We start from the raw sequence: 26091 nt of genomic DNA, 5'->3' as shown, positions 1-26091 counted from the left end.
AAATGTGGCAATCCATATCAACTGTGCCTGGAGTTTTGGGTTCTTTTTCACTTCCTAGATTAAGCTTTCTTTCATTGAATCAGTGCTTTAGAGACCTTGAGGGTTAAGGAAAAAAGAATAGAAGAGTGAAAGCTTAGACTCTGATTAAATCTCACAGAACTTGACAAATGATAATTCTTTGTTTCTTTGATCATTTCAATACAACAGCAGCAGCATCTTACTGATTACGAGAAAATAAATACACCAATAAGTTGGTCACCACCTCCATTAAAACCTGAGCATTTACTGCTGGGAACCCAACAAAATCCATGCAAGAAAATGTTTCTGAAAATTGAATGACTATTGAATATTGGAACTTTATAAAAAGCAACCAGAAAAACTTCTATAAATGCATCAGGCTTTTAAATTGGCCTTAAAATAATGAATGTGAACTTTAAACCTTTTTAGGCCATATTATATAAAAGAATATGATGAATGTTGCAGTATCACTTTTTACTCTGGTGCAAAAAAATATTATTCTCTGTAGACATTACAACATAAAACAAAAATGCTTTTATTACTAGTAGCAATGATGTGACAAGCCTGATAAATGCAAGTTTGAGATTCCTTTGGGTTTTGGCATCCCTTCACACTTATTGTCAAGTTACTAATAGATTCTGTAGGTTTGACTAGCCATCATTTAAGAGTGTCATTTAGTTTGAAATGACAGAAAAGTAAAATGTTCTTAAATGTTCAATTTTTCTCTGTTCCCTGACTGAGTTGCTAATGACTAAGAGTAATATCTTTTATTCATGTTGCTTGAGTGATGAAATGGTCATTGCCAAATGATGAATATCAAGCAGAGATGTTTTCATTTAACACTCTTGGAAAAAAAAAGAAAACTTCAACAGGAACCTGACTGCCCTGTTTTAGTTGCTTCTTTTTGTGAGTCTTGGATTGACAGATAAATTCTTCCAACTGAACAGGCTTTAAATATCCCTCATGTAAAACCTAGATGTGTTACATGACGCTTGCTACAAATGCTTGGATTACAGGCTAATTAGTGCATTGAAGACCAAAGCATTGTTTAACTATTTTCTCTTACACTAGAGAGAGGTCTCTAAAGTGGAGACATTTGGGGACCTAATGACAAAACAATCTATTACTTTCAAGCAGCATTTTCTTTGAAAGCAACATAATCACATTGGAAATAGCACATAACAGCCACATTGGGTATCTCTGGGCTGGTTACCATGAATTTTGAAATGTAAATTGCCTGCTCAGATCCCTCACAGTGTCTTAGAGGCTGAAATTTAACTCAATATTTTGATTTTCCATTACTTTTTTTCTTTACAAACAGTTCCACAGAAGCATTCAGTTCAGTTCAGTTCAGTTCAGTCGCTCAGTCGTGTCCGACTCTCTGAGACCCCAAGAATCACAGCACGCCAGGCCTCCCTGTCCATCACCAACTCCCAGAGTTCACTCAAACTCATGTCCACAGAGTCGGTGATGCCATCCATCCATCTCATTCTCTGTCGTCCCCTTCTCCTCCCGCCCCCAATCACTCCTAGCATCACAGTCTTTTCCAGTGAGTCAACTCGTCGCATGAGGTGGCCAAAGTATTGCAGTCTCAGCTTCAGCATCAGTCCTTCCAATGATTAGGCATCTCAAAACATGCACAAAGCAATGCTCATCACTGTTGGAATTCACTTATTCATTCATTTCTTCATCTATTAATTCATTCCAATGTTTTTTCTTTTTGGTTCCAGCTGTATGACAAGCCCTGTGTTACACACAAGAGGAACAACGGTTAACAAGGCAGATAGAATTTTCCTATGAAGACTCCACCAATGGGAATTTTAATAATGAATGATACATAAGGCAGCTTCTTATAGTAAGAGACTGGCAGAAAAGGATAGGAGGATGGACGCAACTTTAGATAGAAGGGTCAACAAAGAAATCAGTGACTAGGAGTAATGATACTGAAAATGAACTCCCTGGACTGTGATACCTGAGATGATAAAAATGCACATCCTTGTGCATTCTTGTGTGTCCCCCCATCACTCCCTCTCTTGATCTACTGATGCAGAAACTCTGGAAGTAAACCCAGCTGTCCTGTTTTAATAAGCACCATCTCTCACTTCCCAAGTGATTATGAAGCACTTCTGTACCTCGAAGTTCCAGGGACTCTTAAGTAACAGTTTACTTTCTTCTGACCTCACATCTGTCTTCTGTCTTGAGTTTCCATTTCTTTGATCCTCAAAGAGAAGCTAATTCCTTTTCTCACAATCTTTCTTAATCCTACTCCAATCAAGTTTATGCCTATACTACAGTGTCAAAATCCCCAGTGACCTCGCTTTGCTAAATCCAAAGGATTTTCAGTTTATGTCTTACTTGAGTTACTCACAATATGTGACACAGTTGAACAGCCTCTCTTCCTGAAGCACTTTCCTCCCTTGGTTTTCACTTATCTTGCTAATAGATCCTTTCTGTTGGACCCCTTATCTACTCCATTTGTAAGTAGCAGGGCCCCAGAGCTTAGACCTAGGACCTCTTTTCTATCTATAATCACTTCCTCAGTGATCTCAGTTTCATGGATTTGAGTGCCAACTATATGTTTTCAACTCCCAAACTCAGATCTCTATCTTCGACTTTTCCTTAAACTTTAGACTTCTACTTTCATGCATAGATATCCAGAGGCATCTTAAACTTAATAGAAATAATTTTCTCCCTGAAACTTGCTTCCCCATCTTGATACATGAAAACTCCATCTCCCGAACTGCTCTAGCCCTAAATCTTGGAGACATGCATGACTCTTCCTTCTTGTTCACCTAACATTAAGTCTTTCAGTATATCCCTCCTTTGGCCTTCACCCTTATAATACAGCTGTTGTTGTTTAGTCGCTAAGTCATGTCTGACTCTTTGTGACCCCATGGACTGTAGCCCACCAGGATCCTCTGTCCATGGGATTTCCCAGGCAAGAATAATGGAGTGGGTTGCCATTTTCTTCTCCAGAAGATCTTCCCGGATCAGGGATCAAACTGCATCTCCTACATTACAGGCAGATTCTGGACCACTGAGTCACCTGGGAAGCCCCCAAATACAGCTACAATCCAGCTACTTATCATCACCACCACTACTACCATTCTGGTCCCAGCCACTGTCCTGTCTCATTTGGATTATCGCTCTAGCATCCTAATGGGTATCCCTGATCCCTAAATTAAATAGTCTTGTTTGGGCTTCAGAGACAAAGCAGAGCAGGCCTCTGACCTTGCTTCTCACCTGCCTGGACACTGCCCTGATTGTGAGTAAATGTGACTGCCTCCTGTAAATGCAAGACTTGTAGCACCATAGGTAAGATAGGGGACAAATCTTGAGATTCCTGAGCCCTTTGAGGGGCCCTGGACAACCAAACGCCAGGCTTAATCACATTCCAAGTTTTGTAAGACATAACAAACAGCATTAACATGACACTGGTGCTGCAATTTGCTCACAGATTGTTGATGATATCGATTGGCATCGGATTATAAGTAGAACCTGAAATGCAGTCTTTAAAGTCTCACCCACAGAGCTGATGTGCGGCCTGGGACATTTTCCCAGTTGGGACTCTGGATGTGCTGTGACATGGGACTTCCTAGTGCTAATTCTGGATGTTGGTCAAAACCTAATTTGGTGATGTATCCTCTGCTGTTTCTATTTCTCTTTTCTTTTAATGTTAGCATATTGAAAGTAAGCTAGATAATTCTCTAATAAATATTGGAGATATTTATTAGAGAATAGAGAATAAATAAATTCTCTAAATAAAAATTTGTATATAAATATATACAAATATTGTTTATTTGTATATAATGAGTGGCATATTTTGTTAACAAATTCTTGGAACCTGAGATGAAAGTGAAAACTTTTGACAAAACACTCAATACAGTCTGTTTCACACAGGCAGGGTCATCCATTTGACTGAAAGTAAAAGGGAACATTTTTACCGTAAACTCCAAAGCCCCATGTGCTCTGGACCCCTACTACTTCTCAGGGTTTCTCTTCTACCACCCTCTTCCTGTTCGCTCCACTCCAGTCACCTTGGTTTCTAAACTTTCCTCAAACTGGTGGACACACTCTTGCCTCAGGAGAAAATGCTCCTTTGCATTTGCCTTTCCAATAGCCTGGAGTACTCTTCCCCAAGATATTCTCACAGCTCCACTCTGACTCCCTTTGGAGCCTACTCCAATGACTTCTTAGCAAGGACATGTGCCCTACTTTACTTTTCTGCTTTATTTTTCTTCATAGAATGTACTGCCCTTTGATATAGTATATAATTACTTATATAATTTTTTTAAGTATCTATCTCCCCTCACTAGGAATGAGGGCAGAGATTGTCAGTTTTGTTCACTGTTTCATTTGCAGTGCCTAGAACATAGCATATTTTTGAAGAAAAATTTGCAGAAAGAATTAATTTTATGTTTCAAGTCTTATATCAAATACTCATTTTCCTAGGGTGGATTAACCTGTAACAGAAGGGAAAGGGGTAGGGTACAATTTTTGAAAGAATGTCATAGTCCAGTTCAGTTCAGTTCAGTCACTAGTTGTGTCTGACTCTTCGTGACCTCATGGACTACAGCACGCCAGGCCACCCTGTCCATCATCAACTGACAGAGCTTGCTCAAACTCATGTTCATCAAGTCAGTGATGCCATCCAACCATCTCATCCTCTGTCATCCCCTTCTTCTCCTGCCTTCAATCTTTCCCAGCATCAGGGTCTTTTCAAATGAATCAGTTCTTTGCATCAGATGGCCAAAGTATTGGAGCTTCAGCATCAGTCCTTTCAATGAATATTCAGCATTGATTTTCTTTAGGATTCACTGGTTTGATACCATTGAAGTCCAAGGGACTTTCAAGAGTCTTTACCAAAAAACAATTCAAAAGCATCAATTCTTCAGTGCTCAGCTTTCTTTATGGTCCAACTTTCACATCCGTAGCTTTGACTAGATGGACTTTTGTTGGCAAAGTAATGTCTCTGCTTTTTAATATGCTCTCTAGGTTGTTCATAGCGTTTCTTCCAAAGAGCAAGTGTCTTTTAATTTCATGGCTGTGGTCACCATCTGCAGTGATTTTGGAGCCCAAGAGAATAAACTCTCATTGTTTCCATTGTTTCCCCATCTATTTCCCATGAAGTGATAGAACTGCATGCCATGATCTTAGATTTTTTGAAAGTTGAGTTTTAAGACAGTTTTTCCACTCTCCTCTTTCACCTTCATCAAGAGGCTCTTTAGTTCCTCTTCACTTTCTTCCTTAAGGGTGGTGTTATCTGCATATCTGAGGTTATTAATATTTCTCCCAGAAATCTTGATTCCAGCTTCTGCCTCATTAAGTAGGGTGACAATACGCAGCCTTGACATACTCCTTTCCCAATTTGGAACCAGTCCATGGTTCCATGTCCAGTTCTAACTGTTGCTTTTTGACCTCCATACAGATTTCTCAGGAGGCAGGTAAGGTGGTCTGGTATTCCCATATCTTGAAGAATTTTCCACAGTTTGTTGTGATCCACACAGTCAAAGGCTTTAGCATAGTCAATGAAGCAGAAGTAGATGTTTTTTTGGAATTCTCTTGTTTTATCTATGATCCAGTAGATGTTGGCAATCTAATCTCTGGTTCCTCTGCCTTTTCTAAATCCAGCTTGAACATCTGGAAGTTCTTGATTCATGTACTCTTGAAGGCTAGCTTGGAGAATCTTGAGCATTACTTTGCTAGCATGTGAGATGAGTACAACTGTGCGGTAGTTTGAGCATTCTTTGGCATGGCCTTTCCTTGGGATTGGAATGAAAACTAACCTTTTCCAGTCCTGTGGCCACAGCTGAGTTTTCCAAATTTGCTGGCATGTTGAGTGCAGCACTTTCACAGCATCATCTTTCAGGATTTGAAATATTTCAACTGGAATTCCATCACCTCCACTAGTTTTGTTGGTAGTGATGCTTTCTAAGGCCCTCTTGACTTCACATTCCAAGATGTCTGGCTGTAGGTGAGTGATCACACCATCGTGATTATCTTGGTCGTGAAGATCTTTTTTGTACAGTTCTTCTGTGTATTCTTGCCACCTCTTCTTAATATCTTCTGCTTCTGTTAGGTCCATACCATTTCTGTCCTTTATCAAGCCCATCTTTGCATGAAATGTTCACTTGGTATCTCTAATTTTCTTGAAGAGATCCCTAGTCTTTCCTATTCTGTTGTTTTCCTCTATTTCTTTGCATTGATCACTGAGGAAGGCTTTCTTATCTCTCCTTGCTATTCTTTGGAACTCTGCATTCAGATGCTTATATCTTTCCTTTTCTCCTTTGCTTTTTGCTTCTCTTCTTCTCACAGCTATTTTTAAGGCCTCCCCAGAGAGCCACTTTGCTTTTTTGCATTTCTTTTCCATGGGGATGGTCTTGATCCCTGTCTCCTGTACAATGTCACGAACCTCCGTCAATAGTTCATCAGGCACTCTATCTATCAGATCTATTCCCTTAAATCTATTTCTCACTTCTACTGTATAATCAGAAGGGATTTGATTTAGGTCATATCTGAATGGTCTAGTGGTTTTCCCTACTTTCTTCAATTTAAGTCTGAATTTGGCAATAAAGAGTTCATGATTTGAGCCACAGTCAACTCCCAGTCTTGTTTTTGCTAACTGTATAGAGTTTCTCCATATTTGGCCGCAAAGAATATAATCAATCTGATTTCAGTGTTGGCCATTTGGTGATGTCCATGTGTAGAGTCTTCTCTTGTGTTGTTGGAAGAGGGTGTTTGCTATGACCACTGCGTTCTCTTGGAAAAACTCTATTAGCCTTTGCCCTGCTTCATTCCGTACTCCAAGGCCAAATTTGCCTGTTACTCCAGGTGTTTCTTGACTTCCTACTTTTGCATTCCAGTCCCCTATAATGAAAAGGACATCTTTTTTGGGTCTTAGTTCTAAAAGGTCTTGTAGGTCTTCATAGAACCGTTCAACTTTGGCTTCTTCAGCATTACTGGTTAGGGCGTAGGCTTGGAGTACTGTAATATTGAATGGTTTGCCTTGGAAATGAACAGAGATCATTCTGTTGTTTTTGAGATTGCATTCAAGTACTGAATTTTGGACTCTTTTGTTGATCATGATGAATACTCCATTTCTTCTAAGGGGTTCCTGCCCACAGTAGTAGATATAACGGTCATCTTAGTTAAATTCACCTGTTCCAGTCCATTTTAGTTCACTGATTCCTAGAATGTCGACGTTCACTCTTGCCATCTCCTGTTTGACCACTTCCAATTTGCCTTTATTCATGGACCTAACATTCCAGGTTCCTATGCAATATTGCTCTTTACAGCATTGGACCTTGCTTCAATACCAGTCACATCCACAACTGGGTATTGTTTTTGCTTTGGCTCCATCCCTTCATTCTTTCTGGAGTTATTTCTCCACTGATCTCCAGTAGCATATGGGGCACCTACCGACCTGGGGAGTTCCTCATTCAGTATTCTATCATTTGCCTTTTCATACTGTTCCCTTGCTGCTGCTGCTGCTAGGTCACTTCAGTCGTGTCCGACTCTGTGTGACCCCATAGACGGAAGCCCACCAGGCTCCCCATCCCTGGGATTCTCCAGACAAGAACACTGGAGTGGGTTGCCATTTCCTTCTCCAATGTGTGGAAGTGAAAAGTGAAAGTGAAGTCACTCAGTCGTGTTCAACTGTTCACTTAGGGATCCTCAATTGCAATCTAAATGGCACACCCATGACAGTTCCAAGGCACTGTCAAAAGACCAGAGAATGGGCGATGGGTGGCTTAACTCGTGGAAATCTCCCCCCTTCCCAAAATTACTTGGAATAATCTTCCCACTTATTAGCATATGAAATTACCCAGCCTATAAAAACTAACCATGACACATTTTGCAGCTCACTCGTGGCCTGTGATGGCCCACACTCTGTTTGCCGAGTGTGCTTCTCTCTGAATGTGAATAAATCCACTTCTTGCATGCTTAGCTGCTCAGGCATGTCTGACTCTTTGTGACCCCATGGAATGTAATGCATCAGGCTCCTTGCCTATGGGATTCTCCAGGTAAGAATACTGGAGTAGGTTGCCATTTCCTTCTCTGGGGGATCTTCCCGATCCAGGGGTTGAAGCTCCATCGCTTACGTCTCCTGCATTTGCAGGCAGGTTCTTTTCCAGTCACACCACCTGGGAAGCCTCATGTCACTTTGTCTCTCACTGAATTCTTTCTGCGATGGGACATCAAGAACCTGAGCTTCATTAGGTCCTAAAACAGGTACCATGTGTTTTGACTGGGTTCCAGGCCCAGCCACATGGGTTCAAGTCCCAGTCTGAGGTAAACGGTTTCAAACCCATCAAAAATACCTTTCCACAGCCCCATTCTTTCACTATCACCTATTTATTTCTTCACGGTAATCATGAAAATCTGTATTATCTTATGTATTTGTGTTATCCATGTTCTTTACTTGAATATAACACCTTTCTCCCAGACACAGTAGGTTGTAAACCCCAGGACCACATCTTTCCTCACAATGCTTAACGTAACATCTAACACACTGATGCACCTCGAGTATTTTTCATTCAAGCATGGAATGAAATAAAGTGCTGTCTCTACCTTGTCTTGACATTATCCTATTTTATCTTTATATCAAACTCTGAGGTATATGATGTCATCTCCTGTTTATGAGAATATCAAAGCTCAGGGGAAGCTAAATTGCCAAAAGTAATTTTTAAAGTCCCACAGAAGCTTCCCTAGTGGCTCAAGTGGTAAAGTATTTGCTTGCCAATGCAAGAGACATGGATTCGATCCCTGATCCAAGAGGATCCCACAGGCCACGGAGCAAATAAGCCCCTGCACCTTGACTACTGAGCCAGTGCTCTAAACCCTGGAAGCCGCAAGTACTGGAGCCCATGGGCCTTTAAGCCTGTGCTCCGCAACGAGAAGCTACTCTGATGAAAGCCCTATGCAATACAACCAGAGAGCAGCCCCTGCTCACCACAACTAAAGAAAGCTCATGCAGCAACAAGGATGCAGCCTAGCCAAAAATAAATATAAATAAATACATAAAATTATGTTTTACAAAACCCGAGGCAAACTCAAAAGTCCACTCGCTCCATGACGTTGCTCCTCAAGGAAATCAGTCAAAGGGTCAGTAGGATTTTCCTGACATAATACCCTAATTTTATGAAAAAGGTACCTTGTCTAAGGTGTTAATAATCAATAAAGCCTTTATATCCACCCCTACTATTTTACTGTTACTTTAAAAGAGTAATTCAGTATTTTAACCCAAGTGAGTAATAAAGATAGGCTTATCACAGAAAGATATATGGGAAAGTAAATCTTTCATTCTCATTAATGACTCCAAAATGGTAACTAGTTTTTTCTGGACTACATCTAGGGGATGGTGGGATTGGAAGGGAGTATTAAATTTAGAATTCAGATCTGGGCACAAGTTAGACTTTAAGAATTACGTTCCCTCTCAGAGCAGCAATTTTTGTCATTTAAAAAGTGAGAATAATATCTGCCCTGAAGAACTACAGAGATAAGAGTAATGACAATGTATGCGAATTGTCTGTTGTCACCTTGACATCACTGTCATTCCCTTGTGAGGTGCCCTCTACATTGCACAGAAAGTGCCAGAATAATTCCCACAATCCTTTTCTCAAAGTATCTCCAGGTTGGATTCTGCCAGGTAGAATCAATGGTCCAGTAGTGGTGAACAGAAGCTGAAATCAGGTGATTACTACTGTGAACAGGTACTGCAACAGCTGGGAGATCTGCAACAGCTTCTGGGTGCACCCCACACATCCCCTGCTTCAGTGCTATATGTATGTGAGGCTTTGGGCAACGTTTTCTGGGCTCTTTTCCCATCAGGTCGTGCAGACTGAGCTAGTCGCTTCCTGGAGCTGTTGAAAGTAACAGCAGCTTTCAGGGAGTGTTCACACCAACCTGCCTGTTAGGGCTGCAGGCTGAGATGATTAGAAGTGGCTTTCCTGACCTTTCCTCCCTCACACTTTCCAAAAATTGCACACGCCTCTAATTCCCAAAATTCAATCACTTTATAGTGGAATACATAGAGTAATTTCTGTTTATTCAGTGAAACCCTGAATGCCAAACAATAGTAACCGAATAATCACATGAAGCACTTCTTAGACCCAGCATGGAGCTATGTGCTTTCAGTTGTCCCATCTCCTTGAATTCCTACAATAGTTCCGTGAGGTACAGACTGACTTTGGGTCCACTAAACCTATGAGGAATCTGAGGCTTAAAGGGGTCACTTGGACACAATTAATGAACACCACACTCAGGTGAAATAAGTGTCTCAGTTCAGGTTGCTATAGCAAAGTACCATGGACTGCGCGACTTGAACAACAGAATTTTATTTCCTACAGTTCTGGAGGCTGCAAGTCCAGGATAAGGACATCTACCTGGTTGGATTCTGGTGAGGGCCTCTTCCCAAGAGGACTTCTCCTTCTACGCTCACTTGGCAGAAAGAGGGCAGGCGAGAAAGCTCTCTGGAGTCCCTTTTATAAAAGCACAAATCTGTTTCATGGGGGCTCCATCTTATGACTTAATTATTTCCCCAAAGCCTTGCCTCCTAATACCATCACACTGGATGTTGATATTTTAGCATATGAATTTTGGGGAGAACACAAATCTTTAGTCCATAATAATAGAAAAGTACACTAGGTTTTTCCAGTGGTCATGTATGGATGCGAGAGATGGACTGTGAAGAAAGCTGATCACTGAAGAATTGATGCTTTTGAACTGTGGTGCTGGAGAAGACTCTTGAGAGTCCCTTGGACTGCAAGGAGATCCAACCAGTCCATTCTAAAGGAGATCAGCCCTGGGTGTTCATTGGAAGGATGATGCTGAAGCTGAAACTCCAATACTTTGGCGACCTCATGCAAAGAGTTGACTCACTGGGAAAGACTCTGATGCTGGGAAGGATTGGGGGTGGGAGGAGAAGGGGACGACAGAGAATGAGATGGCTGGATGGCATCACCGACTCGATGGACATGAGTTTGAGTGAACTCCGGGAGTTGGTGATGGACAGGGAGGCCTGGCGTGCTGTGATTAATGGGGTCGCAAAGAGTCGGACACAACTGAGCGACTGAACTGAACTGAACATTATAAATGGAAAAACATTGCACAGAAAACACATGTGACCATATAGTCTTCCCAGGCAGAATTTCTCACAAGTATGAGAACAGATTCTTCCTTCTGTTCCTTAAAGTTCCTCTATGCTAGACTTTCTCAATCCTGGCACTATTGATATTTTGGGCAGGGTAATTCTTTGCTTATAGGGAGGTTGTGGTCCTGTGCATTGTAGGCTATTTCACAGGATCCCTGATCTTTACTAACTAGATGCCAGAAGCAACCCCTCCAGGTGCAACAATTGAAAATGCCTCCAGGCATTGCCAAATGCCTCTTGAGGGCAAAAAACACTCTCCCTGCCACACCCTTCCAGAACCACTGAGTTGAAGGCTTCTTGCTCAGAGGCTAAAGCTGTAAAGGTCACAGACTTATTCTCTCTTTTTTTTCCAGGGGATGATGTAGTTTTTATTGACAAGGGAATATTTGCACAGTACATTATTTTTTTTTAATTGTGGCAATAAAACACGTAAAATTTACCCACCCAACAATTTCCAAGTATACATTATAATATTGTCAAGTGCTGGCATTGTTGTACAACAGAGCCCCAGAACATTCTCCCATTCTGCATGACTGAAACTCTTTACCCACCAAAGAACACCTCCTATCTTTTTCTGTCTCCAAACCACAGCAACTACCAATCTACCTTCTGCGCTATGAATTTGACTTTTTTAGATAACTCACCTAAATGGAATCATGTAGTGTTTGTCTTTTTATGACTGACATATTTCACCCAGCATAATATCCTTAAGTTTCATTCATATGCCACAGCCCAATTCTTTATTGTGATACCATCACCAGGTATATCCATGTTCTGTAAGAGCAGACAGACCCCACAGGGAAGTGCATGCTTTTACAAAACTTGAAGATGCAGATTATTGTGTTTCATACCCTATTTGGTAAAAAAGAAAAAAATGACATTGAAACATACCTACAGCAGAAGATAATGAAGATGCTCACATTCATTACATTAAGGATGTTGGTGGATCAAGAGTAGGAGAGATGATGAGATTTTTCTAAATGTGTCCCTTTCGTGGTTTGACCTATTAGAATGAGCAAACTCTTTCCAAGTATTTTTACAAATAGTTTTATCAATTATAATTAGGCAGTAATAACTATAGAGTATCCAGTACATTCAGACCTGCAGTTACACGCAGACACATGAAAGAGACCAAAATGAAGCATATAAAGTACCTTCCTGAAGTCAGGAAAGATCAGGAGTTTTGAAAATCTAAAAGAATGTTCTCTGAATGTTCTAGAAATATTCTCTCTTGATTGTTCTAGGAATGGGCTCTCAAGGTTGTGGGCCCTAAAGCAAAGCACCAAGCTGGAAACTAATTCCGAATCCATCACTACCCTGCATGCTAACAGTCCCCTAGCATATATTTTCTTGATTACTTTGTAATGCCTGGAGAATCCCAGGGATGTGGGAGCCTGGTGGGCTTCCGTCTATGGGGTCACACAGAGTCGGACACGACTGAAGTGACTTAGCAGCAGCAGCAGCAGAGGTAATCACCCTGCAAATTATCCAAATCATAGGCAACAGGACCTTCATTCCCCATGTTCAAAGAGCTAACAATCCCCTCTCCCTACTTATTCCTTCTTTTCTTCAACCATCTTGACTCCTGCAGAGGCAAGGTCAGTTCTGCTCCAGTAGAAAGCAGAACAAACCACTGATTCAATGAACATTGTCCTCCAGAGATATAAGTTCTAGGACTATATTACTCAACTCTAGAAGCCTATAAACATTCAGTACCTTTCTCTAACTAACTGAATAAGATCACTGGGATCCACACCAAACATTGTGGGTCTGAATGTGAGGACAGGAGCAGTAGTACAGAAGTGCAATTTTCAACAACTCCTCAAGGAGATATCTTTGCACAGAAAGTATAACTTATTTTTTACACTGTACATTCAATAAATATTTTTTAGTCATTTTAAACTGACTCCGATGAAACCAAATGAATCCTTCTGGAATGCTGAAGAAAAAAGAGTTGAAAAAGTGAGTTTTTCACTGTGTCATTTCCCTTCCACAAACCTCTGTGATTCGGGTAAAAGCAGAGTCCCTTTCAAATTAAAGAACAGTCAGAAAGGCCTTTAGAAATGGATATTACTTCAACATCACAGCAAATGGCCCCAAATTTCAGTTGACTTTGGAATTTAAGCCTAACATCTGGGCAAACTATTAGTCTACTCTATTCCTCTGATAAGTGTATGAGAGAAAATGATGATTAAAAAATCACCGAAAGGTCATTTCATCATCTTCCTAATTTCATTTTAGAGGATTTAAATTTCCTTTTACCTGCATGTCTGCCTGGAGCAATCATATCATCTCCGTGTCAGCCAGGTGAAGGCGACTGATATGTGAACATACTTCTAAGGGCATCTGAGCTTTCAAGTTTTGAGTCACTGAAAGTTTCAAGCCATGTTCCAACTCAGAAGGGATGTGCTTTAAATTATGATGTGCAAGAGGGAAATATGAGTGTCTCTTTAAACCAAATCTAAAAGGAAAATGGCTAAAACCAATGAAAAGGGGATTTTCAGCATGCAGTAAATAGAAGCAAACAGGTTTAAAACAGTAAATAAACATTAATTAGTCTTTACAGAAAGGTTGTTAAATTCTATCTAGACCGAAAGGATGAAATTTTTGGAGAATGATACACTAAAGACCTCATTTTAAATTATAAATTTTCATCTAAAGAGCAAATTGTATTAAAAGCCCAATTTTATTACTCAGCACTGTTTTCAGTTTGTGGAATATTTTGCATTACATTTTAATTAAACTTATAATTACAGAACTAAATATAATTAGCTTCTTTCTTTCAAAGAAATTAGAAGTGAACTTACTTTATTAAATTTTCAATTTGTTTCCTGCAATGTTACATAGTTTATTCTAATTAATTGAAAGAGAGCTCATAAATATTTTATCAACATGGGAATGTGATTAAAAACTCAAGAACTTTTCCCTTGTGTTTTTCTTTTTAGTGATTTTCTACTCTTAATTTTTTGGCTTGTGTTCAGATGTGTACAGATGAAGGAGAAGGATGAAAAGGCCCTCTTGATATATTCTTGGACCTGATGCTTAGCATCCAAGCTGGTTGCAGCATTTATTCCACTTTATTTATTTATTTTTTCCTTTTGGGCCAGCATTTTGAAGTATTCCCAAAGGAGAAAAGGGGATTGGCAGCCTGTATTCATCTTTCCTGAGTGGCTATGCTAGTGGATACTATATGATATCTCTGCCTGCCTCCACTTCCCCTACAAACCTTCTAAACTAGAAATTCCACCAGGACAGTTACTTCATTTGTTTTGTTGGCTGTCCACCCATAGCACCAAAAATAGCACCCAGCATAGAATAAGAGTTCAGTAAATGTTCACTGAGTACATGGACCCAAATTTTCCAAAATTTGTCCCTTTAAAGATTATTTCTAAAAGATAAGAATATATTTGTTTAAAGATAGCCATGTCAAATAAGGGGCATACTGAGCTTATTATTATTATTTTTTTTGTATTTCAGTTTTACTGAGGTATAATTAACACATAAAATTGCAAGATATTTACAGTGTACATCACATTGACTTGATGTATACCAAAAGGACTCCTTCCAGCTAATTAACGCATCCATCACCTCACTTATTTATCTATTTTCTCTTTTTGGTGGAGGGAGGTGGAAACATTTAAGTTACACTCTCTTAGTAAATTTTAATTATACAAACACAGTGTTATCAACTACTTTTGTTCCTCAGTCACTCAGTCGTGTCCAGCTCTTTGCTACCTTATGGATGGCAGCTCACCAGGCTTCCTCGTCCTTCACCATCTCCCAGAACTTGCTCAAACTCATGTCCATTGAGTCAGTGATGCCATCCAACCAGCCACCACATTATACATTTGACCCTCGGACCTTATTCATCCTAGAGCTGAAAATGGTACCCTTTGATCAGCCTATTTTCCCCATTCCCAGGCCCTGGTAACTACTTTTCTACTCTCTTTCTCTGAGTTTAAAAAAAAAAGCAAAAATCTATAGAAACACACTTAGTTTCTTAACAAAAAGACTTCCAAGAAGGGGATCAAACATATGCTATTACCCATTCTTATTTGATCAGGAACAACATTTTTCCTCTCAGAGCTATCTTATGAGACTAGTGGTTTGTAGAACATACATTGGGAAATGCTGTTGCATGTTTATGGGATCTTAGGGGGGGAAATGTTCACCTTCAGTACTTGACAGTACAGTCAGTAGTATCTCTCAGTTTATGTATATTATCTTCACTGCCCCGTAGTGCAAGTTTCCTGCTTTGATCAACTGACTGATCAATTCACTTCTAACTCATTTCCTTTTTGTTCCCCTAAAGACAACCATATAATTAGGTTTAATATGAATACTTTTGTTCTAACATATTGTCATGTTGGGCTGGGAAAGGAGTGGAGAACAAAAAAGTGATATATCTGAATATTCTTTTTTGCATATAGTTAGGCTTTCTGAACCCACTCCAGTGTTCTTGCCTGGAGAATCCCAGGGACGGGGGAGCCTGGTGGACTGCCGTCTATGGGGTCGCACAGAGTCGGACATGACTGAAGTGACTTAGCGGCAGCAGGCTTTCTGAAGGCTTTAATCTCCTATATATTAATATACGTGTTTGTGCATGCTGAGTCGTTTCAGTGCTGTCCCACTCTTTTGGACCTCATGCACTGTAGCCTGCCAGTCTCCTCTGTCCATGGAATTTTCCAGGCAAGAACACTGGAGAAGGTTGCATTTCCTCCTCCAGGGATCTTCCCAACCCAGAGATCAAAACTGCATCTCTTATGTCTCCTGCATCAGTAGGCAGGTTTTGTTGTTATTTTTTTAACACTAGTGCCACATGGGAAGCACCAATATATATACAAATATATATATAATGTACACATATGCATATATACAGAAGGAAAAGAGCACTAAAACAGGAAGTCAACTAAGCAACATAAATTCAATCGTTTTCCAAACAAATGCCATAACTACACTTAAGTGGGACAGGAGAGACAGGAAGGGAGTAAAAGAAGGAGGGAAGGAGAAAAGAAGGAATTAATCCATGTAACTAACTATACACCCTCAGTTTGTGACAGAATGAGGGGTAAGGATAAGAATTGCAACAAATCTTGAACTGTTTTCAATATGGCTTGTTTTTTGTAATGGAACGAGCAAAATAATTGTGAAACTATTTTAGATGTGATGTAGATGGAGAAACCGTGGAAACAGTGTCAGACTTAATTTTTTTGAACTCCAAAATCTCTGCAGATGCTGATTGCAGCCATGAAATTAAAAGACGCTTACTCCTTGGAAGGAAAGTTACAACCAAACTAGATAGCATATTAAAAAGCAGAGATATTACTTTGCCAACAAAGGTCCGTCTAGTCAAGGTTATTTTTTTTCCAGTGGTCATGTATGGATGTGAGAGTTGGACTGTGAAGAAAGCTGAGCACAAAAGAATTGATGTTTTTGAACTCTGGTGTTGGAGAAGACTCTTAAGAGTCCCTTGGACTGCAAAGAGATCCAACCAGTCCATCCTAAAGGAGACCAGTCCTGGGTATTCATTGGAGGGACTGATGCTAAAGCTGAAACTCCAATACTTTGGCCACCTCATGCAAAGAGTTGACTCACTGGAAAAGACCCTGATGCTGGGAGGCATTGGGGGCGGGAGGAGAAGAGGACGACAGAGAATGAGATGGCTGGATGGCATCACCGACTCTGTGGACATGAGTTTGAGTGAACTCCGGGAGTTGGTGATGGACAGGGAGGCCTGGCGTGCTGCGATTCATGGGGTTGCAAAGAGTTGGGCACGACTGAGCGACTGAACTGAACTGAAGATGGAGCAAGTAAATAAACTTGGAAGCCAGTTTTCTCAATCAAGAAGAGGGAACATAAAAACATAAACTGGGAAAAGACAAGAAAGAACCCTGTAGGGATGGTTTAGAAACTGGGAATATTGATGTGAATTCTTCTTTTGAGATATGCGTCTGTATGTGCATATGCATATATAAGTGCATAGGTTTAAGAATATTTGTATGCAATGTATGTATGTAAATGTGTTTATGCATGCATAGGGTTCTAACCTTTATGTACTGAAGGGGCCAAAATGCCACACTCCAGTTGCAATGAGCACACTATCAAGAGCTAGGATTTAATACCATTACCCCCTAAAATCAACCAGGGATCCTTAGAGCAATGGCCGATGCCAGGGCTTGGGTGAATAGGTACAAGACTTTGGAATACCTTGCTATGTCATAAAGCAAGTGTTCATCCTTATTTTGGGGACATGTCCCAGACACAGAAGCCAGCTTAAAAATACTCCCACTATCAACATGGGACAATTTCAGTGTCAAATAATTAACTCTATGTAGTAATATACCAAAAACCATTTGGAAGGAGAAAGGCAATCTGGAAAGGGAAGGTTCTTGCTTACAATAGAATGTCATGTAATACCTAATAAATGTGGAAAGTGTACTGGGATAGAAAATCAGCATTTTGCAATAATAGTAGTAAAAACTGCAGCAAGCAAGATTTATAAATCTGTGCTGTGCTTAGTCACTCAGTCATGTCAGACTCTTTGCCACCTCATGGATTGTAGCCCGCCAGGCTCCTCTGTCCATGGGGATTCTCCAGGCAAGAATACTGGAGTGGGTTGTCATGCCTTCCTCCAAAGATGCTAAACCCTAGGAAGGAAGCTTGATGAGGAGCAGAATCTGTGCATGCTTTCAAAGTGTCTCCCCACAGGTTGTTTCCATGTTGCAAGGGAAAAAAATATATATATTGACTATTCAGTGGAGAAATCAGGCAATAGCCTAAGTGTTCAAAATAAACACCCCCAATTAGGGGTAGATGAGTGTTTTACTTCCAAATATGACATCTGAGAAGGACATACTGTCATCATCTATGCAGTGTTCTGGTCAAGAATACATAACTGAATACAATAATGAGGAAATATTAGACAAAGTCCAAATGAGGAGAATTCTATAAAACAAATGGGTACAAAGGAGAACTGTAATTTTTTAAATTGTCAGCATAAGTAGCGAAGACTGGAGGAATGTTCCATACTATAGGAGGCAGAAAGAGGTGAAAATGTAAATGCTACACCTGACTCTACTCTAGATACTGTAATGGAGGAAGAGCAACGTTATAAAAACATGTCTTGGTCAACTGATACACTTGGAACATAATAAAATTCTATCAATATAAATTTATGAGATTGGTAACTATATTATGGTTATATATGACTGTGTCTTTATTCTTAGGAAATCCATGGTGAAACATTTGAGGGTAAATTTCCATAGTTGGTATAAGTTATCCTCAAGTTGTTCAGAAAAAGAAAATGTTACAGAGAACAAGAGAAAATGTGCATGCACTTGTGCCAACGACAAACAAAAAGGAATAAAATATTAACAGTAAATGAATCTGGATAAAGGATTCCTGCATATTCTTCACACTATTCTTATTCTTACTTAAAATTATTCTATTTTTATTATATTCCTGTATATTATACCATTCTTTTCTTATATGAAATTACTTCCAAATGAAAATGTTTAAATACTGTGTTCCCTAAAGGAATTTGTCTTTCCAGAATGGTGATAGTATTGAAGTTGCGTGAAGGGTGTGTAAGAGGGCTGATATTCTATTCTGTTCACTTGGTAAACATTTAAGTTAAATTTTTTCATAACAAAGATCTCTGCTTTTTCAGAAATTATTTGACTTGGTTTTTGTTTAAAGCCTGATTTCATGCGTTGACCACGGGCCATTTCAAAGGACTACACTTTTGAGATCTTATAAAAACTCTCTAGCACTGGACAAGTGAGTGTCCATGCCACACAAAGCATGCCTTCATACCTGCAGCTTGCACAGCTCTCTAGGTTCTCTAGTCCAACGCTGGGACTCTCTGGTCTTTTATCTCACTGAGCCCATTCGACCTCTCTAGCCTTCTCTCCCTCCTTCCCTTTCTCATTACGAAATTTAGAGACACTTGTTCTTTAGAGCAACCCACAGTGATATGATAGAATTGGACACCTTCCAGCTTCCTCTTATCCAGCTGTTTATTCACTTTCTTCTGGATTTTTTCATCTACTTTTTTCACTTGTTTAATATCACCCTCTACCCCTATAATATAACTATGGATTTTCAAAACACTTTTACACACAGAAAGGCATACTATCTGTAACTGATGTGAACAGATATACATAACGATACCACCTTGAACCAGCAAAAAACCTAGAAAGGTAGTTGGTGAATTCAGAGTCACCAGGAGCAGGGATTAGAAACTCTGTATGATACACTTGCCCGATTAATAGCATGCTACATCATGAATTCTAAAACAAATGGCAAAATTATGCATGGTCCGTGCCTATTAATAGTTTCTGGTAAGATTTTAAATAACAACACTGGGCTTGATTTTAGCTGATGATCCACTCCGACACTGTGTCTTTTTCTGCTGTGACTATGCATAGCCTGGCATTCCCAGTCTTGGAACTGTATCTTTTGCATGTGTCCATATTGATTTCACTTCCATATGAAATATTTACATATGTTTATCACTTTGTCATCATTTAGCATGGCATCTGTTTGCTGCAAATGAGTCAGGTCTCAGCCACAGCAGCTTGTCAGATTGGTGTATCTGAAGAGAAGGGGAAAATGCCTTTGGGTAGATTCCTATAAAAGTGGGTGCCTTTATTAATCATTGCCTGACAGTATTTTACACTCTCAAATATGCTCCTGCATGTTTCCCTTAATTTCAGGCTTATAACAACCCTGTGAAATATGTAAAGTAGCTTTGATAATCCTATTTGACAGCTGTGAAGTCAAACCCTTTGGAAGGTGAAATGCTTTGGAAAAGGTCACAGACAGAATCCACGCTGACCCAGGTGTCCTGATTCGTAGACCCTGCGATCTTTACATCAAACGTGCTGAGTCACATCATTAAAACAAGCAGTAAAATGTGCTGGCTTGTCAGAGATGTTAGAAACTATTTTTTTAATTTAATTAACAGCTACCGCTTAATGAGCATTTAAGTATTAATTTAAATATGCATATACAAATTATTAAGCAGAATGTTTTCTGTGACTTCTAGAAATTAACTAAGTCCCAAAGAGGCAATAGATAACCCCTTATTCAAAACAGATGGCGAAATTGGTCTTTCAACCCTCACACCCATCACTGATTCAGACTGTATAAGTAGAAGACTAGAGTTAGGACAGACTGGTTGAGTCAGGATGGTTGTTGACCCAGTAGCCATTCCACAAACCAAGTGAGGAATTTTCCAGTAAGAGATTGGGGACTGAATATAAGATAAGGAGATTAGGGTCTCATTCCCTCAGTCAGTTCAGTTCAGTCACCAAGTCGTGTCCAACTCTTTGCAACCCCGTGGACTGCAGCACACCAGCCTCCATGTCCATCACCAACTCCTGAAGTTTACTCAAATTCATGTCCATCGAGTCAGTGATGCCATCCAACCATCTCATCCTCTATCATCCCCTTCTCCTCCCGACTTCAGTCTTTCCCACCATCAGGGTCTTTTCAAATGAGCCAGCTCTTTGCATCAGGTGGCCAAAGTATTGGAGTTTCTGCTTCAAAATCAGTCCTTCCAATGAATATGCAGGATTGATCCCCTGGGATGGACTGATTCGGTCTCCTTGCAGTCCAAGGGACTCTCAAGAGTCTTCTCCAACACCACAGTTCAATATCATCAATTCTTTGATGCTCAGCTTTCTTTATAGTCCAACTCTCACATCCATATAGTCTCATTCCCTAGCAGATTGCTTTCAGGTCTACAAAAAATCTTAGCATTACCCCTACTCTCCCCATCCCTCTCTATACAGAGCCCAGTGACAAGACTCAGGAAAAAGTTTCACATGTGTCCCCTAAGTTTGGGAGCATTTGTGAGACAAGAAGCTGACATTCATTTCCTGTTAAAGTTTTCTGAAGCTGAAAGGGAATTCTGGCTGGAAACAGTCTCAACAAATGGAGAGAAGAGGCAGCAGATAGTGAACATTACCAAACCTTCAACCAACAGGAGATGAACAATGTTGAATAATTGCCGCCAACCATTGTCCCTGTCTTAGATCAAGTTCCCTAGAAGCAGAGACCGAGACAGGGGTTTTAAATGTGTGAGATTAAGCACTGTAGACATATCAGGAGACACTAGTAAGGGAAGGAAGGAAACAGAAAAAGTAAGGGGAAAGAATCAATGAGGTGTAGCCACGTCAGTCTAGCCTTGGCCTGCCCATGGTGAAGAGGGCTCTGTGCCATCAACCATGCAGCAGAAATGTTTCCCTGGAGGTAAAAGGCTGGCTTTTGTATCCCCATACAAGTCAGTCAGTGCTACTGGCAGCTGGGGTAGAAAGGTCCTTAAGCAAGGACAACACTCCAGAGAAGGGGTAGGGAGGAGAGGCTTTGAGAAACCCAAAGTTCGGAGTAACTAGAGGTCATGTACACTAGATTAGTAAAGGTATCCAGTTCAGGAATCAGAAGCATCCACTATGCTCACCTTTCTCTAAAGACAATGTTCTAAGGTCTGTTGCATGTGGTATTTCAGAAACATTGAGCCCTAGTTACTCAGAGTAGTGACCTGCTCATACCACACTTTTACTAACGATTATTTCTTTCCTCTCCCCATTTCTTCACTTATGCTACTTTGAACCACCTCCCAGATAGGCTGTGTGTTAGTCATTCAGTTGTGTCTGACTCTTTGTGACTCCATGGACTGTAGCTCGCCAGGCTCCTCTGTCCATGGAATTCTCCTGGCAAGAATACTGGAGTGGGTAGCCATTCCCTTCTCCAGCGGATCTTGCAACCAAAGGATCAAACCCAGATCTCCTGCATTGCAGACAGATTCTTTACCCTCTGAGCCACCAGGCAAGCCCAGAGGGCTAACTGCACCCAAATTCTTGTCTCATAGTCCTTTTGTAGGGGGCAACCCACGCTAAGATAATTACAAGGAAGAAATTATTCTTATCACTCAATGTTACTTATAGTCATAAGGAACTGAAATTTGTGTTTGGAGGAAAAAATAAATGATGTTCTTTCCTGTTTTTACCTCCCTGAAATTTAAGTTGGTTAATAAACTGATTCCCATGAATTATCTCATTTAATCTTCACAGCAACTCTCTGAGGTAGATATAATTATCTCTACTTTATTATACATAGGAAAACAGAGGTTCAGAGAAAGTAAGTGTGATATTCAAAGTTACTCAGCTAAGATTCAACTTCAAGTAATGTGATCCTAAAGTCAGTATTTTTGCTCATTAAACCAAATCACTTTCCTCAAGGTTTCAGAAACATGACATAGATATTTGCTTGCTCATTTCTAAAATTAAATGTTGGACTCCTAAAACAAACTCTTCAGACAGTGGTGGTGGAAGTACAATTTTTAATGTGGTGAAGGGGTACATTTTTCCTTTTCTAACATAACCAGGAAGAGGAAAAGAGCAGATAGCATGTTCTGCTGTTAAACTGACAGCCTTATTGATATTTTTCAAATTATTACAAGAAAGACCCAGGCTTCACATGTTTTATTTAAAGCAGTTCCTGCATTGTTTGGATATTACATTATTTATGTCAAAAATGGTATATTGGATGAACATTTATTCACCCAATAACATTTATTAGTTATAACCAAGCAGTTTTAAGACCAGAATAAAAGATTCTGGTCTTAACGGAGGGAAATAAACCAGTGTCTTATTTTTCTGGCACTCTCCTTGACATGTGGACATTTTTTTCAAGTAATAAACTACATTCTTGATGTTTTCTCTATAGGGTTGACACAACTCTCTAGGCTGCTAGCTTCTAGGAATGACTATTAAATCAGCCAAGCAAGTGGAAAGATGTCAACCACGGTTTTCATTCAAGAGGCCACACTGTACAGTGATTAGGGTACAAACATAGGTATCTGACATTCTTTGATTTGACTAAGCTTTGACACTTACATGTTGTGCAATCTTAGACTAATTAGTTATGCTCCTTAAGATTCAGTTTTTCCAGTAGAAAACTGGAGACAATAAAAGGTGCTCCCTGATGTGGTTTGGAAAGAATCCACTGCATTATGTCTACAAAGCGGTTCCATGGTATCTGGCAACAGAGCAAGCACTCAGTAAATGATATTTATTTATAATCAATAAAATATTTTTTTCTGATTAGAATAGAGTATAAGAAGGATGAAAAAAGTCTTATTTGCTTCACAAAAATTTGGCCTAGGTAAGCACGCCAAACTTTCTTTTAGCCACCAGCTAGAAGCTATACACAAATTCACTGTGCAATGCACACTGGAATGAGTGCATTACTGACACTGCTTACCTGGAACAATGCCACCTACAACATTACCTTAGGGGGACCTTTTGGGGATTAACCCCTTCCCCTGGAAAAACAGCAGAAGTAGAGAGGAATTGAAAACACAGTGGAGAAAGAATATATGTCGATTTGGAGTGCTGTAAACGTACATTACCATGAATCTGGGATGACAATGTAAGTCACAGGAAGGGAAGCATCAAATGAATTACACAGCCCTTCCCTAAGAAGTGGCAATAAAACAGTGAAGGACCCTTTACCATCCCATATTTCATGTATGCCAGAAAAATTCAACTCAAATTTTGTCTTAATTTTTCTCCATGTTTAGCTTCTTTCTTACTCCCCTTGCCGTACAACTCTGGGACTTATTCTTTCGTTTGACGTGTATTTATGGAGAACCTTCTCTGTTGCACAGAAGTATCTACATGGCATTGTCAAGCTATAAGTGCCAAGCTATAGTGGTTATTTCCATGGATATATCACAAAATTAAATTGTTTTCCTATTATTTAATATAAAGGATGGAAAACAGAGAGCCAGGTAAAAATAAGTGCTTATTAAACATCGCATGTAATCACTCTCTAGCCAACACCATTATTTTATGTAAAATCATAGTAAATGTCAACCTATTTCATGGTTGCACTTTTGAAAATGCTAATATTCTAACAAGGAAGAACACTAGAAAATCATCCCTCATTAATTTGCTGAAAATGCAATGTTGATTCCTCATGGGTGTCTGGGGGGTGCTCATAATTATTTAAATACGAGGTAAGCTAGCTTCTCAGGTCATTTTGGAGGCCCATCATTTTCCTGATTGAGAGATGCAGAAATGCAACACATGATTAACCTTATATATATATACACATACCCTGATAACTGATCACTTTTACCCAGTGAATGTTAATACTAACTCAGAATTCGTCTCAGTACAGCATTTTAGGAAATGACTTCCACCATCAGTCTGGACACATGAATTGTATTTATCAAGGATATAGCAATCTTTAGAGCTGATGGGGAGGGGATCCGTTTTCAACTTTTCGACATACTGAGTCCCTCATTTCCTTAAATTTGTGCATTTGGATACACACTTCACTTACAATTTTTTTAAAAATATAAGTGCTTTGAATTGAGAAGGTTTGCATTTAATCTCCTGATTTTAAACAATTTTTAAGACAGATTTATTTGTATGTTCCATGAAGACTTTCACTCTGCTTTCATTCATCAGGGAACTAGAAAAAAGTTGGGGCAGTTATTGTTTACAAAAGGAATACTTGTACCAAGCAATCTTTACCTTGTCATACTGTGAAAGTGAAACTCCTAATACATCAAATCCTAGCTTCTCATTCTGAGCCCACAGACTCAAAACCAACATAACAGTTTTAATAAGTTCCAGAACAAAGTGAAGGAACAAAAACATTTTCTATTTAAGATAAAGTTCTTGCTTGTTTATCCAAAAAGAAAACATATCCTTCAAAACCCAGTTCAGATATCATCCCTTGCAGATAGCCATCTTTGCTCATCTACTCTGACAATTATTCATCTGTTCCAAGAGGTTTTGCCCATTTCTCACACAGATACCCTTATCATTCTGCACTATATCCTCTACCAGATGGGGAATCCCTTGAAGGCCAGGTGATGTCAGAGCCATTTCCTTGCCCTGAGCACCCAGCAGAGTTCCTGGCCAAGAGGCAACACTCACTAAATGTTGTCACAATGAAGTAAGCTGTATGCTCAGTCACAACACAGAGAGTCACCTTTATAATCATATATTCTTAGGATATATCAGAGATGGTGGAAATGTATAGAAAAATTAATATAAAGAAGGTCAATAGCATGGAAGAGAAAGATGTAATCATCTATTCATGACTCAACAAATATCTAGGAAGTGTTTATTATAGAAAAAGGAAGAGAACACAGAACTCCTGCTTGGTTGGAAATTATCTACAATCCATCACAAGTAAACAAGTTTTCCACTACCACTCACAAAGAAACTTAAGCATTAAGTATAAAGGTGAATGGTTGAGACTGGAGAGCTAATTGGCATGAACAAGCCATGTCAATGACCATAACACTATAATGATTCTATTTCTGAATATTCTATTAATTGTTGACAATTACACAAGCTTTGACTTCAAGCTCAAGAGTCATAAAAACTCTCAAAATCACTTCATGTCTATTGTTGCAGGAAGATGTTAAAGTGAAATGTTCACCTTAGCACCATGAATTAAAGTTTTATATTTCTAAATACACTTAAAAAATGTAAATGTAGTAATATAATCTTTTATATTTACTGATACATTAATTTTTAGAATATCATGCTTGTAAGCTTTTACACGTTTCAAAACCAAGCGTCTCCAATGTCTCTAATAATTGGCAAACATACACACAAATGTGGCGTGTGTGTGTGTGTGTTCACATTGATATAGATACCCAGACAAACAGAGCAAGGGCTTTCAAGTCAGTTGTTGTTCACTCACTAAACTGTGTCCAACTCTTTGCCACCACATGAACTGCAGCATGCCAGGCTCCCCTGTCCTTTACTCTCTCCCAGAGTTTGCTCAGATTCATGTCCATTGAGTCAGTGATGCTATCTAATCATCTCATCCTCAGCCACTCCCTTCTCCTTTTGCCTTCAATCTTTCCCAGCATTAGGGTCTTTTCC

The sequence above is a fragment of the Moschus berezovskii genome, chromosome 24 (genome assembly GCF_049115385.1).
Source record: "Moschus berezovskii isolate FMDL1 chromosome 24, NW_MosBer_1.0, whole genome shotgun sequence".
Classification (NCBI taxonomy): domain Eukaryota; kingdom Metazoa; phylum Chordata; class Mammalia; order Artiodactyla; family Moschidae; genus Moschus; species Moschus berezovskii.
This window is presented reverse-complemented; position numbering follows the sequence as displayed.